Here is a 12,360-nt window from a genome sequence, read left to right as displayed (position 1 = left end):
AGTATAGTTGTTGTGTCATTAACTATCGGTCTAAGAATTTTCTCAATATATATGGATGCCGGCTCCATAAGCCACCCCCCACCAGAAACAATGGGTCTCATTGGTGGGCAGACCAAAGTTTTGTGGATCTTGGGGAGTCCTCTAAATGAAGGAACCAATGGTGAATCAACCAACAAATATTTATATAGTTCATCATCTATCACACCACATAATAATAAGTCATATAATTCTGCATGCACATTCTTAATTAATCTATCTAATGATAAATTATTGAGCATAGAATATGTGTCAACATCATTTAGCATGTTCTTCATAGTATTGGAGTACATAACGTAGTCTAAAACCACAATTGCACCCCCCTTATCTGCCTGTCTAATCACAATATTATCATTGTCCTGTAGCCCTTTAATAGATGTAAATTCATCAAAGGACAAGTTATAAAACTCAGATCTAGTATGAGACTGATACAGTTCAGAGGACATCATACAGCTATTAATAGGATTATAATTCCTTATTCCAATAAGAATATGAAGATAAAGGATATTATAAATAAGAACTGGAGTATCCTTACTACTGATGATACTATTTCTGAAATAGTAGGCAATAAACCTAGGTTCAGTTATAGGAATATGAAATCTCTGAAGAGGTTACTTTGTTATGAGGACAATGACAAGGGAGTGACTATATCAAATAGGAAGGGTACATTTCCCTGTAGAGGGTGTCATCAATGCACATATACGTCAGGAAATAATGTCTTTATACACCCAGATACAGGAAATTCTTTTAATTTTGACTTCTATGCTGATTGTAAGACAAGAGATTTAGTCTATCTGGCTGTTTGCCAGGCATGTTCGTGTTTTTATGTAGGTAAGACGAACAGAAGTCTCAGGGAACGTGTGAGGGAACATGTATATGCCATCAACAAGGAGGATGATCACAATACCTTAGCTAGACACATATTAAGTGTAGGGACATCACACTCTTAAGTTCAGTGTACTACAGTTAATGAAAAGAACGAAAAGATTAGGGAATATAAAAAATCAAACGAAGAATGTGAGAATAGATGGATCATCAGATTACAGGCATATAGAGGACGAGGGCTTAATGAGAAGGTTAGTTCAAAACCTTTTCTAGCAGCACGTCCTTATAAACATTGATTTTTTGAATTTCCTTGATTCTGCTATTTTTATTGATATAGTGTATATATATATATATATATATATATATATATATATATATATATATATATATGTTTGTTGAAATGTTATGTTTGTTTTTATGTTTTAGGAAGGCACATTATGTTTATTATGATAGAGATATAATTTATGATGTATGCCTTTATTTTTTAAGTGATTTAAACATGTGATGATGCTATGATGATGCTGATTGGGTGCTTTGTATTGGTGTCCATATTTAAGAATGTTTTTTTGAAATGTAACTGTTTTGAAGTCTGATGAAGCGTTGAGAGAACGCGAAAGCGCCTACTTGGACTGCAGGAATAAGAGAGTTTTTATTAGCCGTGGTGAGCCCTATCTGTTTTTTGACTCTTTATATACAATGGATACTCTAAACTACACCTTAAGTCACTGAAACACCTTATAACAAAACTGGAAGAAAAAGCTTCAAACTCTCTACCTCCTGCACAGAGAGCATCTCATTAGCAACCCAAAGCTTTTATCCACTGCACTGACTGGGCTAGCTTTACCTTATATTTTGAGTTATAATGTATGAAACTCTGGTTTGCTATTACTAACCGACTGTAACTGAGCATGAAATATGAGGAATAGAGTAGGGCAAACTCTGGGACAGTTATGAAGGATGGGGTTGTGTCCAGCTGAAATGGATCTGCTGAAAACTTCAGGACAATGATGGGAGGAACACCAGATGATACCAGGGAGATTTTTACTAATACTTTGGGACACAAGTTCATACAGAAACAGATGAAGTATCACAATGCACTTTCTGAATTATAAAGGAAATGAAACTGTCTAGCATTACTGACTGTAATCATCCATGACTTTAGTAGGGGGCATGGGAAAACTACGTGTGTACATCAGGGACGTTCTGCTCAGAGACAGGTAAGATGGCTGTGTGTTTATGTATGTGTGTGTATTTGAGGGTGTGCATGTTTGTATGGGAGAGAGAATGGGGGGTGCCAACATGATGTATAGGCAGGCCACCAGAGGTGTTTACTGCACGAAAGTGCTCATTTGCACTTGCAATAATTACTGGTGATTCAGAAACATGCAAATTAACTGATAATGAGGTCTTTCCTTATTGTGGCTAACATGTCCCTGAATTGCATTTTCCACGATCACAGACATAGCCTCTTTTGGCCACAGCTCTTACCACCTGCAGTGGAATCTCTTTCTGAATCCCAGAGAAATCCTTAGATTTAGTGCTGTTTTCAAACAATTAAATGAGATGACAATCTATAAATTTACAGCAGAAAATGAATATTCCAAACAGATATGTAACACATTCTGTATATACAAAAACGACAGGAGAGATGGCATACAGCTGTTCAGTCCTTTCTCCTTCCCACCAATGACCACAATTTCTAAAATGTGGGTCACTACACTACAAGAAAAGTTGTTTTGCCTCCTGCATTAATTTGCCTCTCTCCAAGCTTTTTAAACACCTTAGCTGAGGAATTAACACATTTCCACAGGGGTGTTTGAAGGTTTCTCCTTTACGTCCTCCTGAAATTTTTGAAGTCTCTCCTTGGCATTTCTATGCATCACAGTCCAAATAGCTGCAGCTGTGGAGACAGCATGCAAATAATCATTAGAACATTTGATAGGATATTAGTAAATTCAGAAACAGAACTGACCATTTCCAAAAGACTACATTTAACCTCAGAGTTGGGGAGGTTAGCCAAGGCTTGCTGCATTTGCAAAAATGGGCAAAGGGTATTCTGACCTGTTGGTTTGCCAAGTTATTGTACCCTAAAGACTAAAACCGAAGATTTGTAAACTTTTTTCCCCAGTCTATCAAAAGCATGACTAACCTTGTAATTTGGGCTAGGATTAATTAAAAAGTTCTTGTACCTCTCTCTCTGCATCTAAAGACATAATGGGATGGTCTGCAACAGAGCTCTAGAGATTCTTGTGAGTATCTGGTACTCTGTAGGTTTGTTTGGAGCTAGTGGTCGATAATGATGGTGGGGAGACTATGGGAGAATCCATGCTGAGGAGCTCATAATACCCCTTTTTGATAATCTGACAGTTCTTTCCCTTCCCATTTAAAGAAAATTTCATTTTCGAAACAGTATTTCCAAAAAGATTTTCTCATCTGGGAAATTTGAGGAAAGGTTTTCCTCAGATTCTGACTCCTAGGCTGTGGGGGAAGAAATTTGTAAGACACAGTCCAATCCTTAATTCTCTCTGAATCTAAGCAAGCTTCTTCTTAAGAGGAAGAAGGCAATCTTTTACTCTTAAGTGGACAGCAGGAAGAAGGATGATAAACAGCCTTGAACAAGCCCTGCTCAAAATGTAACCAATGTCCCGAATCCTTTTTTGTGACAAAGGAGTAAGAAGAGGAGAAAGGTGTTTAATCTTCTGAGTATGCTTCTTTGGAGTATCCAGGTGTATGGTTTTTGGTTGTCTGAGACAATAAACCAATGCCCAAGAGTGACACACGTCTTCCCTCATCAATACCTGATGTATAATTCCCTCAGCAACAGACAAAAAAATGTACACCTGCCCCTTCCTGGAAGAATTTATAGGATGAATGGCCTACTGGGATATGAGAGGTTCCCGGCTTATAGTAGCCTTCAAAACAGGCGCACACAAGCATTCAGGAGAAGTATGCTGATCGTCAGAGGGCTGCATAAGTGCCCCAGCAGAATTATAGGTCTCAGACCTCACAAGAAGGGTGGATGTACAAATTTCATCACTCTCCTCTCTCAATTTATTTTTCTTCTTTTTTTAGGCTGCGGGGGGGGGGGGGTCCACTGCTGAGGAATCAGTTGACATATCTGCTTGCCCCAAGACTCTCAGATACCTATTTTCTACAACAATTTTCAGGGAATTAAGTCTACTCTTGACTGTTTTAGGTGTAAAAAAAAGAATCATCATATTCTTCTAACAGGCAAAGAAAAAAAAAACACAGCTAGAATGAGTACCTTTAGGAATTTGTCTTCCAGAAGGGCACTTGCTGCTTCTGACAGACATGACAGGATTTACAATAAATCTTTAGATAAGAAAGCGACCCCATTGGGTACTTATCTGCCTAAAGTCAGAGTAGCTGAAGCTTTCCACCAGTACTATAAGCTGCGAAGCTGAAGGTAAAAAAGTTCTGAATTTTGGTGCATCCACATATCCTCTTGTCTTCTTGTGATAAAATAAGATGTACAGAGCATGAGCAAGGTAGCCGACATTTGCAGACTAGCCAGACATATAGTGTCCTTGGCAGGCTATATTCCACATTATAATGGCTGCCTTAACAGCGACTTAATGAAGAACATCTAAAACTTCCTCAGTTAGTGATGTAATTAGTACTAACATACACAAGCTTAAAAATGTTAAAATTCTCCCAAACAAGCTAAGTGATCAATACCCTGATTTCACTCATTGGTCACTTCAAACACACAACCCCATGCCCAAAATACAGTTACCTGATTTGGCTCAAAATTTTGGTCTGTCCCTTCCAAAGGGACAAAACTAGTGATTTCAAGAGAAAAGGTGGTGGATTACATTTAAATAATGATGATAATTAGTTATAGACTTATTTTACTTCAGAAGACGCATCTTAATTCACATTATCTTGTTCTGCCAACTTCTCAAGTTAACAGAAAGTGTCCCTCATTTGTTTTTTCTGGATTTGTCCCTGATTCTGTAGGTAAGAGGGTGACAGGTATGCATTAAATTCAAAATAATTTTGAAAATGTACTTCTGAGTGAATTTGGAGCTTGTAGACTGACCAGGCATTTACAACAATACTTACCAACTCTGCACCAATGGCCTTCTATAATATATATTTAAACTAGGCTACTCTCATTAACTGAGAGAATATTTAATGGTAGTCCTGCACATTGGTTTAATACTGACCAGAAACTATCTGCAGAAAAGTACAAGACCTGAAAAGAATGGAAAATTAATGAACAAAACCTTAGTAGGCACCATTATTACTGCAGTTAAAATTAAATTCAGAAATTCATACTAACACAGCTAATACACACAAATCTATGCACCAATTATCTTGGAAACTCCCCAAAATTCTAGAAATGCGTAAAACACTTAGTACTAATAAAATCTTTCTGAAAACAAATGCTTAAGGTAATCTAACCTCAAAGTTTACATACATCATCGAAAAAACTGTGGAGGAACAAATGGGCCAGTTGGGTATAGGAAGGCCAGCCATCGGGTCATTCCTGTGGACAAAGACTGCTTCACCATCTCCATCCACAGACACAGCTTTTGCCACTCACAACACATTACCCCACAGAGCAAGTTCCTTAGTACCCTCTATACAGCACCCCAAAATTCTGAATACTGGCACAAACTACCTGCTAAGCCCCATAATGTTGCCTATAATTTAACAGGTACAACAAAGATAACCTCCCCAAGCTTTATAAGCAGGCTCTCATCATTCCTTTACCTAAAGTTCCAATAAGGAGAAACATTATTGATTATAAACCAGCTACAAACTTCTGCCCTTTAGCCAAAATACTACAAAGATTTACCTATGAGCATACACTCAAATATTTATTTATCGGGTAGTGTCTGACTGGGCCAGGGACCCATTTTCAGGGGATGTCTGTGGAGAAAAGCTCAAGCTCCAAGTATTAGACAATAACATAGTGATGGTAAAAAGATAGGCAAGTTACATACCTGTAAAGGAAAATACAATTTCAATGAGCATAGAAAACATAATTACAAGATAATAATACTTTTTTTTAATATAATACAAAATGAGGTATCACATGAGAGTTAGAGCAACAGTAGAGAAGTAAAAGAATGGGACTTATGCGATGTTAGTATGTTGGTCAGTCAGGTTAGAGGGGCTAGCCTGGCTGACTGCAGGAGCATTGCCAGTATTTAGTAAAATGTTCTTTTAGGAGTAATTTGAATTTGCGATTGTTGGGGTTATTAAGTATTTTGCTGGGGACCAGGTTCCAGGATTTGGATATTTTATTTGAATAGAGACCATCACCATAGTAGTTTTTGGATTTTTTTTTATTTTTAGGAGTAGTTTGTCTGATTATCTTAGGGGCCAGGGGTTGGTATTAAGTTCAACTAAGTTGGAGTGAGCAGGGCAATGATCTGGTTTGTGGATAAGATGTGCAATGGTGAGTTGACTATAAGGCTGGAAAGTTCAAGCCAGTTAAGTTGGCAGGTGCAGTACAGTGGTGGGATTTGTGGGGCTGGTTAATGGCAAATTTGGCTATTTTGTTATAGCAGGTCTCAAGGTTGTTTAAGGCAGTCTTACACAGGTTGGTGAAGATTTCTGAGCAATAAAGGAGGGTGGAAAGCAGGTGGGATCTGGCTGTAGAAAAGTCTAACATACTTTAGAAAGGTTTGGCTCTACTGAGTGAGCCAAGTGTAATGTGTACTTTTTCAATTGTGACTGCTACGTTTGTTGAATTTTCAGCATTCGTCTGCTGTTACCCCAAGGAGTTTAGTTTGACTGACTGGTTCAATTCTTGCACCATTGGAGGAGTAGATGGAGAGAGAGGTTTGGCTATTTTTAGTTCTGTTGCAGAAGACTATAAGCTTAGTTTTATTGGGGTTGAGAATGAGTTGATGGTTTGTTAGGTATTTTTCTATGTCTTGGAGAGATTCTTGTGTTTTTACTTAAAGTTCTTGGAGTGAGGGAGTAGAGCAGATAAGAGAGGCATTGTCACCATATTGAATGATAGTGGCTAGTTGGGTGAAGGAACTAAGTTCTTTAGTAAACATGATGAAGAGCATGGTGTCTGAGGATACAGCCTTGGGGTACTCCCACAGAGACGGATGGGGGGGTCAATTGTAAGGGATGTTACACTGAGGTTGTATGCAGCCAGTGAGTTGAGCAATATTTGGTGGGATACTGTACCGAAAGCTTTAGACATATCGAGGAAGACAGATGCAACAAGTTGGCCATCATTTTTGAGGTGGTTTACAGTGTTAATTAAGCTAATGTGTGCAGTAGTAGTACTATGTTTCAGTCTGAAACCATGATGCGAGTTGGATAAGAGTTTGTTGCTAAGGAGATGTTCAACTAATTGCTGATGAATACATTTTTCTAAGATTTTGGAAAGGGGGAAAGAATAGAAATTGGGTGGTAGTCTGAGAAGTCTGTAGAGGGGCCACCTTTGTGCAGCGGAATGATGTGAGATATTGTCTAGAGGAGAGGTACATTTTGTTCAGAGATAGAGTGATTTACTAAGATATAGGATAAGAGATGGACAGGGTCACTTGTTTTAGAAAGGCACTGGGGAGCTGATCTACAGCAAGGGTGGAGGGCTTTACTTTGTTTATGAGCCTTTTTATGTAGTTGGTTTGAATGAGAATGGAGTTAGGTTTGATTCTGTAGAAGTGGGGACTGAAAGGGGTAGTTTGGTGTTGGGGTTTGTGAGGGAAGTTATGTAGCTGATAAAGTGAGTATTATATTGAGTCTCTGCAGTCGGAGGTATTTTTGGTGGATGAAGCAGGGGTGGAGGGGTTGCCAGGGTTGAACAGATAGTTGATACTTTACCAACATTTTTGTGGATTGAGTGCTTTTGTTGGCATGCTTGGAAATTAATTTTTTTGTCATATTTAATTTGTTTTTTGGCTAGGTTTCTCAGCTGTTATATGAGATTAGGTCATCTTTGTTTTTCAATTTTTGGTATTGTGACCAAGTCCTATCTCTCTGTGTAAGTGTTAGTTTAGTGTCATTATAAAGCCAAGAGAATTGTTTGGTCGGTACATGGATTTTTCCTAGTGGGAGCAAGGGTGTCAAGTATTTGGGGAAATGTATTAAAGTACTGAACAGCAAGGTCTAATTGGGGGGGTTGTAATGGTGACCAGTCATACTGCTGTAGCAGTGTGTTGAATATGGTGGGAGAGAAGTTCTTTTTACTGTGGATGCTCTTAAATATGATGTTCTTGGTTGCTTGAAGCCATTTCCCAAGTAGAAAGGTGAGGGAGTGGTCACAGTGTGTCTGGAAGGCAGCCAGCTGGATAATTTACGTTAGGTCTGTTTGTTTAAAAGTATTCAATCTAAAATGGATTATTTTTTAGTTTGTTTACCAATATGTGTGGGCGAGTTAATAGCTTGTGAGAAACTGTAAAGGTTAATAAAGCTGGAAGGGTTTTTAGAGGAGCAGGAATGCCAGTCTAGGACGAAGTCTCCTAGTATTATTGTTTCTTTACTAAAATAAGAGGAAGCTCAGGAGAGTAGGTGTTCAGTGATGGGAAGATTGTATCCAGGGAGTACATAGGTACAGATGATGATTAAAGATTTGTGGGAGTTGATTACCAGGCGAGTGGTTACTATTTCACAGTTGGGCATGTCTAGGGGAAGGCTGGTCAGCTAGACAAGTTGGAGAGAGTTTTTAAACATTGTAGCATTTCCTACACCATATTTGTTCATTCTGTCTTCTCTAACAATGCTACAGGCTTTGGTTAGAATCTGTTAGTCTTTGACATGGGGCTTTAACCAAGTCTCAGTTATAACAGCTATGTATGGAGAGTAAAGGGTGAGGGCAGCATGGAAGTCCGTCATTTTGTTAGTGATGCTTCTGAGACTGAAGTTAGTAATTAGTGTTTTTGCATTTGGGAAGTGGGGTTTTCTTTTGGAGGATTGAGGAGGTTTTGCTTTGGAGAGTTGGTAGTAGGAGAGGAGGGATATTGTGTGCAGGGAGGGGCAATTTGTGTGGGGACTGGGTTAGGATGAGTGTCTGCTTAGAGTTTGATGTGAGTGACAGAGTGGAACAGGATGCATTTGATTTTATTTAAAATCTTGTGATATTTTAAGTAGAGTGCATGTGTGTGTGTGTTTGGATACATTTATAAGTGTAGAATTGGGAGTTAGAGCTGTAGAAGAGGTGTGCAGAGATGGTAAAATTTGTGTAGGAGTGATGGTGGGTAAGATGTGTAGGAAATGTGGGGGAGTGATAATTAGTGATGTGGTATGCGTGGTAGGATGTGGAATGATAAGTTAGAAACAGGAAAAAGAGTAAGAGTAATGTAGTACCAACAGAGGTTAAATAGCTGATAGTGAAGGTGAGGCGTACATAGGAATGTGAGGAGAAGTTGTGGGGCAGAGAAAAGGATGGAACTGTGTGTATGAGGGGAGATGTATGGATTGTCTGGGAGCAGATTGTAGTGGGGGGATAGTGGACAAAGTTGTATTAATTCAACAGAAAGTAAAAGCAAGAGGATTGGTGATTGTTGCGTCAGGTGGGGAAGTAATTGGTTGGCGGTTGAGGAGGAGTGGTTTGGATGGATATAAATTACAAAAGGAAAGGGGGTAGGGTAGGGTAGCACAGTGAGCCTGAGTGCAGCGACGGTGAAAGGAGCGGGCTGGGCTGAGTTCAAGAAAAGAAGCTAAGAGAAACCATCAGTCAGACAGGTAAGTATGAAAGAGAATTTGCTACTGGGAATCTGTCAGGCAGGGGAATTAGTTGCAGAGATTTGATACATGGACAGCATCTGGGAAAAGAGATAGAGTCAGGGAACAGTGGGTCTGGGAAAGACAATAGAGAAATAGCACTTGGTAAAGGGAGAGTGGTCTGGGTGGAAAACAGTGCAATAAAAAATTATATATGATGGGACAGAAGCAAGTTAAGAATAATTAAGCTATGTATAGCACTTAAAAAGAGGAAGAAGAAAATAAAGGGAGTCAAAATGGGGCAAAGATTAATAAGGCTAGAGTACAGGGAGGTAAGAAGGGTTACTGCTTGGTATTGGTGATGTACGAGGGACCACAGGCTTATTTTAAGATCTAAAAATACGATCACCCTTCAGTTAAATACTTATTTCACCCTAAATATAATATTCAGATTGCAATTTTCAGTTTAACTTCTCAGGTTTACTCAAATAAGGAAATCAGGTTACTAACTGGTGCAATACTACTGGATTTAAGAAGGGCCTTTGAAATAGTTAACCATAACTTATTACTTAAATGTGGTGACTATGGCTTCTCTGTGGAAATTATTTTTTGGTTCAAGTGCTATCTTACCAACTGGTGTTTTACAGTTGTTGGCATTAACTCTCACTCATATACTGGCTTTCCCTCTGTGGGTGTACCACAAGGTGCAGTTCTGGCCTGCCACTCTTTTCCCTTCATAACAATAGTTCTTTGTGACTTCCCACACCTGAACTTCAGTACATATGCAAATCACAGTATAGTAACTGTTGCTCACACGTCTGTACACCTGCTCTCTCATCTTTTTCTGAAATGAATTTACTTCAATGGGAACCAAACTATACCCAAGTAGGTTAACTATTAACACAAACAAAGATACATGCAAAAAGACAGTTAAAATAAACATACCCTCTAAAAGGCACCCCAGTGGAACCTTATTCAGTTTAATTAACCAGCAATGATATTAAGGCATATTGCTAGACTATACTCTGTCCCACCACAATCATGCACAAAGAACATCTAAAGTACTGCAGACGCCTAAGGTGGCCTACAATATTTCATATCTTCTTACTGTTGCATCTCATTGAGTAATCACCATCAATGTTAAATGTTCCGAGATTAGAAAATGCTTCCTCTCTTCTATATCACAACACACTTACCTCACAGTACGATTCTTAGTCATATGCCTGACTAGTGGTACTCATCATTACTGCCAATCAATGCAAAAAGCCAAGAGGCTACTAATTACTGTCAAGGGTACCTATTCTTTTTAACACTCTCATTGTTCAATTATTTAAAGACAGATGGTGCCCACCATACGTCTCAGCCTGTTAGTGCTAGGAATCTGGACAATACCTGACAAAATGGGAGACAAAGGCTCAAAAATAGGTACATATTTTAAATATTGCTCTTATTGACTTAGAAACTTGCTAGAGTAAGAGAGTTTGTTTTAGCATACATTTTCTGAAGGATATGAAGTTGGAAACTCAAATGTATGTCACTATTTAGTGACTTCAGTCCTCAGATCATCCCGGTGATTTGCTAGAAAAACCACAAATTTTATGAGGAACAGGCCAAAAATAAGAACAAAAAATCTGGACATTCTGCGAAAATCTGTACAGTTGAGAGGTATGTTGCCCACCACTTGTTAACAAGTTAACCGTACATGAATCATCATAATCTCTCAGAAGCAGCAGTGGTCTGAAACTGACCAGACCCCATTTCTTACTAGCTGCCTGTGAGAAATCAATCATCAAGCTAGTCCCTGCTTCATGAAAGAGTTTAAGAAATAAATTACTGCAACTGGTAAGTCACTGCAGTGTGTCTGCTTTACAGATGCTGGTTGTACAGTACACTTAATTACATATTTACTCAAAGTATTCTAAGGTATTGTCTTATAAGGTATAATTAGCATTTTTTGATTACATTATTTTCATACTTTATATATTTGTTGACTGCATGTAACTTACTGCTGGTCTACCGTACTGTATAATAGTTATCTACCATTGATGTTATTTCTCTATGTTTATTTAGCTATTTTATTTATTTATTGACTTTTGTTTACTAGGAATGTCCAACTGGACAAGTAGACCAATTTTCAGCAGAGGCCCAGGAAGAAAAGCTCCACACAACATAATTATACTCGATAACATTACATAGTAAGATGAGAAATAAATTCAATGCAAGAGTACAGAGTTTCACAGTTTCAAAAATACAAGAGAAAATTCAATACAACATTAAAGGGTTTCACACAGTTTACAGTATCTTAAAATTGATAGACATTGAGCTATTTGTTTTACTAGTAGGATTAGTGGATAGAGAAATACTTTATGAGTAGGAGGTAAAGACCTGTTTGTAGTAATGAGAGATAAAAAGGTAACAGTTTGAGGTTAAGAGAGATAAGAAAGGAGTAGTGTATGCGAGTGAGAATACTTTGAAGTTGTAGAGTAGTAGTGTAGAAGTGAGGATGATGAAGAGAAGATGAGCTAATAGGTGTTTGTTAGGTTAGAAAATATGAGACAGGGGCGGTTAGGTCAATGAGGAAGAGTTAGAGTACGGGGAGATTAGTTGGGATGAGAGCATGAACAAAGCCAGGACTTGTTTAGGTTGCGTTTAAATCTCACGGTGCTGCTGTCCTGGGCAATTCCATTTCCTATTGACATATAAGGAGTACCCTGCAACTTTGTGGGTGTTAGAGGTGGTTAACAGGATTTTGTTAGAATAGTGAAAGCATCATGGTGGGGAGTATTGTGGGGATTGTCAAGTGTTGGGTGTGTATATTATGGCATGTGCAGTTAGTTGCTC

At 38.4% G+C, this 12,360-nt stretch overlaps 1 protein-coding gene across 5 annotated transcripts in view; it reads right to left on the bottom strand.

Annotated features, from left to right (window-relative positions):
• Nucleotides 1–12,360, bottom strand: part of TBL1X (transducin beta like 1 X-linked) — a 2,018,721-nt gene that overhangs the window by 1,204,224 nt on the left and 802,137 nt on the right. The gene's annotated exons all lie outside the window — the stretch shown is intronic.

This window comes from Protopterus annectens, chromosome 5.part0 (assembly GCF_019279795.1).
Source record: "Protopterus annectens isolate FY-2018-M chromosome 5.part0, PAN1.0, whole genome shotgun sequence".
Taxonomy (NCBI): domain Eukaryota; kingdom Metazoa; phylum Chordata; order Ceratodontiformes; family Protopteridae; genus Protopterus; species Protopterus annectens.
The sequence above is the reverse complement of the archived record's forward strand: the minus strand, read 5'-3'. Positions and strand labels throughout refer to the sequence as shown.